Consider the following 6179-nt stretch of genomic DNA (forward strand, 5'->3'; position numbering starts at 1 on the left):
TCTTAAACTTTGGGAACCAAATTACACGTACACAAAATGCTCATAAATTTTAACAACTAATGTTGATTAACATGAATAAGCAGCCTACAAAAATGTTATTGCTATGGTCAAAGCTGCTTAATGCAGCTATGTACCTAGACACTCTCAGTCAAGAGTCATTTTTCACTTGGTTCCTTAGAAAAAATTCTGAATGTACTCAAATGCTTCCTTTCACACTCTACTACCAAGCTCAGGAGATGCTGTATTTGTATTAAAAATATGTTTCAATTCATCCCTTGTTACTGAGCATATAAGTACTGTCAGGAGAGACGACAATGTCTATTTTGAAATTATTTGTGCTTGCTACCATGTCTTAATTGTCTTCAAGCTGCTGTGCTGGAAGTTTCATTTCAAAATAAATATAATGGTCCATGATGAAGACATCACTGAATATTTGGTTGGAGGATTCCTGGGATATTCAGAACAATCACTTATGAGAAGCCTATAAGCAGAACACAGAAGCCTTGGTGGTACAGTGGTTAAAGTGCTTGGCTGCTACTGAAAGTGGGTGATTCAATCCCACCAGCCTCTAGAAGAAAGATGAGGCCATTTGCCTGCAAAGGGAGGGAGTAAATAAAAGGAAAGACAGAAAGATTTACAGCCCTGGAAACCCTATGGGATAGTTCTACTCTGTCCTATTTGGTCACTATGAGAGGAATCAGCTCCATGACAGTGGATTTTCTTTGTTTATAAGCAGAACATTTTGCCCAAGTTACAAAAGGCTATAAAGTAGATTTTGATGGCTTCCCTGCTTCCTTGAATCTATTTTAGATGATAGCAACAACAACAAAATAATGATCACATTTATATAGCAAATAATCTTCAAAAAATACTTCCGTGTTTATTTTTTGTGGTGTAATACAAACCTACTGCCATCTCGTAGCAACCCTACAAGACAAAGGAAAAGTGCCCCATAGGATTTCTAAAGCTGTAACTCTTCACAGAAGCACGTAGCCTTGCTTTTGTCCCCCAGAGTGGCTGGTGGGTTTGAACCACCAACTTTTTGGTTAGCAGCCCACTGCCTTACATAGCACCAGCAGAGCTCCTTGCAATATGGTTGTTATTATGTGCCGTCAAGTCAGACCCAACTCATAGCGACCCCTCCCTGGGTTTCCGAGGCAGTATCACTATGGAAGTAGATTGCCCCCATCTTCCTTCCTAGGAGTGGCTGGTGGGTTTGAACTACCAGGCTTCTGGTTAACAGTCAAGTGACTTTAGGCACTATGCTACCAGAGCTTCCAATATGATAGGAAAGGGAATAATAAGATGCCTGAAGTGATGGCACCTAAACTATTCTAGCAGGAAGGGAAGGTTTTTCTGAGGATGTGATTTTTAATCTGAGGCTTCTGGATTTTAAAATCTGCTGAGGGAGTAAGTAAAAGGAAAGGCAGTGATGCAGATATAGAGAACATTAGGATTAAAGATCCTGAGGAAAATGCAGTAGAAAGAACTTTAAAATCAGAAGGAAGGTAACAGTAACTAGGTTGGAGAGAACAGAGGCAAAGAAAAGCATGGCATAAGGCTGATGAGGTAGGTAAGTTCTAGATACAAAAGAACTTTGTAAGCCATATTACAGATTTTGGACTGTACCCTAAGAGATAGCAGATCATTAAGGGCTTTTATCTCAGTGATGCTATTACCATATTCATCTCACTAAAAAAAAAAAAAAAAAAAACTCCTTCCACACCATGTGGAGATTTTATCAGAGAGATAAGAATGGAAACAGGGTGACCATGCAGTAGTCTTTTCCTTAGTGTAGGAAAAAGATGATGGCATTAGGTGCCAATACAGTGGGAATATGGATAGAAATGATTAGAAGGAAAAATAGATGGAATTAAGGAATAAGAAAGAAGGCAATATCAAAGATGATATACAGATTTATGCCATAAGAAACTTTGTGATACAGAAGTAATAAACTGGACCAAGGGTGGGGTTTATGAATTTATTCATAAGTATTGTTATAATACTTGCTACACGCCGAGCACCATTCCAAATTATGGAGAAGGAGTAGAGAGAAAGACAAGATGCCTGTTCTCAAAGATCTCATCTTGTCACCTTGTCATGGAGACCAGTGTTGGTGATAGTGAACCTGGAGGTGGAGTCAGAATTGGGCTGAAAACAGCAAGTATATGCAGAATAGTAATAATGTCTGACAGTTACTGAGTCCTTATTATGTCCTGGGTACTGTTATAAGTGATATTGTTGTTAGATGCCATCAAGTTGGCTCTGACTCATAGAAACCCCATAGATAACAGAATTAAATGTTACCCAGTCCTGCACCTTTCTCATGATAATAGATATATTTGAGCCCATTGTTGCAGCCATTGTGTTAATCCAGCTCACTGATTGTCTTCCTCTTTTTCATTGACCCTCTACTTTACAAAGCATGATGACCTTCTCCAAGGATTGATCCCTCCTGATAACATGTCCAAAATAAGCAAGGTAAAGTCTTACCATCCTCACCTCTGAGGACCATTCTGGCTCTAACACAGATCTGTTCACGCTTCTGGCAGTCCATGGTATATTCAATATTCTTCCCCAACACCATAATTCAAATGCATCAATGGATTCAGACATAGCAACGATTGTGAGGATGGTATAGCATCTGGCAGTATTTCTCTCTGTTGTACATATGGTGGCTATGAGTTGGAACCGACTTAGGAGCACCTAACCACATATGTATGTATGTGTGTGTATACATATGTACACATATAAAATTTAACCTTTAATCAACATAATGTAATCAGTACTGTTATCTCCAGTTTTGCAAATGAGAAAAATTATGTATAAAAAATTTAAGAAGCATACCTAGGTTCACACAGTAACTTCAGAACTGGAAGTTAGGCAGACTGACTCCAGAGTTCATGCTTTTAAACACCATACTATGTTATTGGAAAGAATGTATCAATGCACAAATATGTGTTGAGCCATTACATGTACCAATACCAATCTGTGCTCTTAAGGTCTAGATCAAGTGGGAAGAGTAGATAAATGTTACAATAGCACAAAGCAAGGAGACACACTTGCATAGTTTTTACCTAATGGCAGAAGAGTTTCATTATACATGTATTTAGCTTTGGCAAATTCAAACATATGTGATTTATATTAAAAGAGAGAAAAAAAATTAATATTAAACAGAGAGGAAGTTTCATTTTACTATTATAATCAGTAATCATTGGAATTTATGCTTCTTCTTGTTGTTGTTATTTGCCATCGAGTTGGACCCAACTCACAGCGACCCCTCATTGGGTTTCCGAGGGAGTATCACTACAGAAGTAGATTGCTCCATCTTCCTTCCGAGGAGTGGCTGGTGGGTTTGAACAGCCAGCCTTCTGGTTAGCAGTCAAGTGCCTTAGGCACTATGCTACCAGAGCTCCCAGGCTTAGAGTCAATATAAAGTGGAAAAGGTTTATCTGCTGTAAACGCCATCAGTCTCAAGTCCTCTCTTTGCTTCCCCAAAATGTACAAATCTCCTGGAAGTAAGTGTTGTGGTTACCTGGTGCTGCTCTGACAGAAATATACCACAAATGGGATGGCCTGAACAAACAGGAGTTTATTCTCTCATAGTTTGGCAACTTTAAGTCCAAATTCAAGGTGCCAGGCTCTAGGGGCTGGGGGAAAGCCCCTTAGCCTTGGGCTTCAGCTCTGCCTCCATCTCCTGGTCCACTGGAGCTAGAGGCAGTTTTTCACTCAGACAGCTGCTGGCTGCTGAGGCTGCCAAGCCCAAGGTTGACAAGCAAAAAGGCACAGTCCCGATGTTACCAAACCACATGGCAGGCCATTAATTCAAGTCCACTGAAAGTCCCAAGGCCCACAGAGCATGGCAGGCTGCTGAACAACAACACAGCTACCTGCAGGGTCCAAGTGTGCCATAAGCTAGAGACCATTCTCAAAGCTGCTGCTTATATACGGGAAGCAGACCATATACCCAAAGCAACTACTCAGCTGCTCACAGTAGATTCCACCATGGAGTTGATTGCCAGTCTCATCATGGAGAATACTACATCCAGCTGCCCAGCCACTCAACCAGGCCCAGCCAAGTTGACACAAAAACATAACCACACAGCAAGTGTGATTCTTTGGCTTACGGCCCATAGCCTCCCAAACTAAGATGATTACTTCATGGAATACACATTTGGAGGAAAGCATAGCTGCCTACATCATCTCCATACAAAGAAATAATAAGCACACCATCAACAAATGTGACACATTCATAAGGGATATTGTGTTACCTTGCACTGCCATTCTTATTACTATGACAATTTTAATTTTGTTCTCTATTATTCTCTATACTCTCTGTAGCACATCATACATCCCCACCCATTGTAAGTGACTTGCAGTACCTTTCCCAGTGGAAGTTGTGTACTTGACACTCCCATCACTTCATCCTTGGTCATGTGACCTTTCTTTGGCCAGTCCGACTTAACGGCACCTAACAACAACTTAGTAGAAATTTTAAAAGCCATCAAATTGTTCCCCCATTGTTCATTTATTCTCTGTTAGAAGAATGGTATGTGCCAGAGAGGAGCTGCTGCTTCAGTTTGGATCCCAGATTGAAAAAAAAAAAAAAAAAAAATGCCTAGACAACCTGCAGGGGAATGTTGGCAACCTGTAATGTGAAAAATAGATACACTCTTCTGTTTTGGTCTGTGGAAATTTGGGGGCTGTTTTATTACTGCTGGACAACAGAGTTTAAGTTGAGTAATGCAAACAAACCTTTGCCTAAATTTGACTACATAAGAATTTTACTTTAAATTTTGTCTTTAGAACCTAGTAATACCTTCTAAGATACAACCCCAGGTGCCATGAGGATGTTTCCACTGCCTCTATGCTAGGGATTTGGTCAAATTTCAAGCCTGAGGCAATGGACAGGAGCCCTACAGGCAGGGCACATTCAGTCTCCAGGAAAATCATTTCTAGCCCCCCAAAAACAGCTGAAAATGTTAACATGGGCAGGTTCTAGAACACTAACCTCACCTTCAACCCCAGTATTTATATTGCCTTCTCCCACTCTCCACTTCATCCCTATTAACAGCTTTAGAAGTTTCTTTGTGAAAGCTTTTCTGAAAGAAAGGGAACTGTAGCAGTAACAGATACCTAACGTACACAAACACTTTTTCTTATCCCTTTGTTTTCCCTGGTCTTGGTCTAATGCGGAATATCCTATCTCTACTTTCACAGACAAACTGCTGGCTAGCCCCAATTAGTTACACTGAAAATCTGATCTATGCCTTGCATTTTTCCAAGTGTCATTAATGTTTTCTTCATGAAATACATGTTAATTCACTGCATGTTGTTTTCAGGTGCCATTGAGGGCATTCCTGCTCATAGCAATCCCGTGTAAAACAGAAGGTGCTCGTGCGCCATCTTCACAATCCTGACTATACTTGACCACAAATTTGCAGCCACTGTGTCAATCCATCTTGTTGAGAGTCTTCCCCTTTTCCCTCCCCTACTATTTAGCAAGTATGATGTCCTTCTGCAGGGAATGGTCCCTTCTGACAACATGACCAAAGTAGATGAGATGAAGTCTAGCCATTCTCACTTCGAAGGAGCATTCTGGCTGCATTTCTTCCAGGACAGATTTATTTGTTCTGTCAGTCCATGGTATTTTCAGTGTTCTTTGCCAATACCATAATTCAAAGGCATCAACTCTTCTTTAGTCTTCCTTATTCACTGTCCAGCTTTCACATACATATAAGGCAATTGAAAATACCACGGCTTGGGTTAGGTGCACCTCAGTCTTCAAACAAACAACTTTGCTCCTTAACACTCAAAAAGGTCTTTTGCAGCAGATATTCCCAATGCAATACAATGACTGATTTCTTGACTGCTACTTCCATGGATGTTGATTGTGACTCCAAGTAAAATGAAATCCCTTGCAACTTCTGTCTTCTCTCCATTTATCATGATGTTAGTATTGATCCAGTTGTGAGGATTTTTGTTTTCTTTATGTTTAGGTTTAACCCATACTGAAGACTGTTGTCTTTGATCTTCATCAGTAAGTGCTTCAAGTCATCTTCACTTTCAGCAAACAAGGTTGTGTCATCTGCATATCACAGATTGCTAATGAGTCTTTGTGATAGTTGAAGATGTGTCAACTTGGCTGGACTGCAGTTGTGAGTGGTGGTTCCCATGAT

The sequence above is a fragment of the Orycteropus afer genome, unplaced genomic scaffold (assembly GCF_000298275.1).
Source record: "Orycteropus afer afer isolate SDZICR_OR568_19922 unplaced genomic scaffold, OryAfe1.0 scaffold00190, whole genome shotgun sequence".
Taxonomy (NCBI): domain Eukaryota; kingdom Metazoa; phylum Chordata; class Mammalia; order Tubulidentata; family Orycteropodidae; genus Orycteropus; species Orycteropus afer.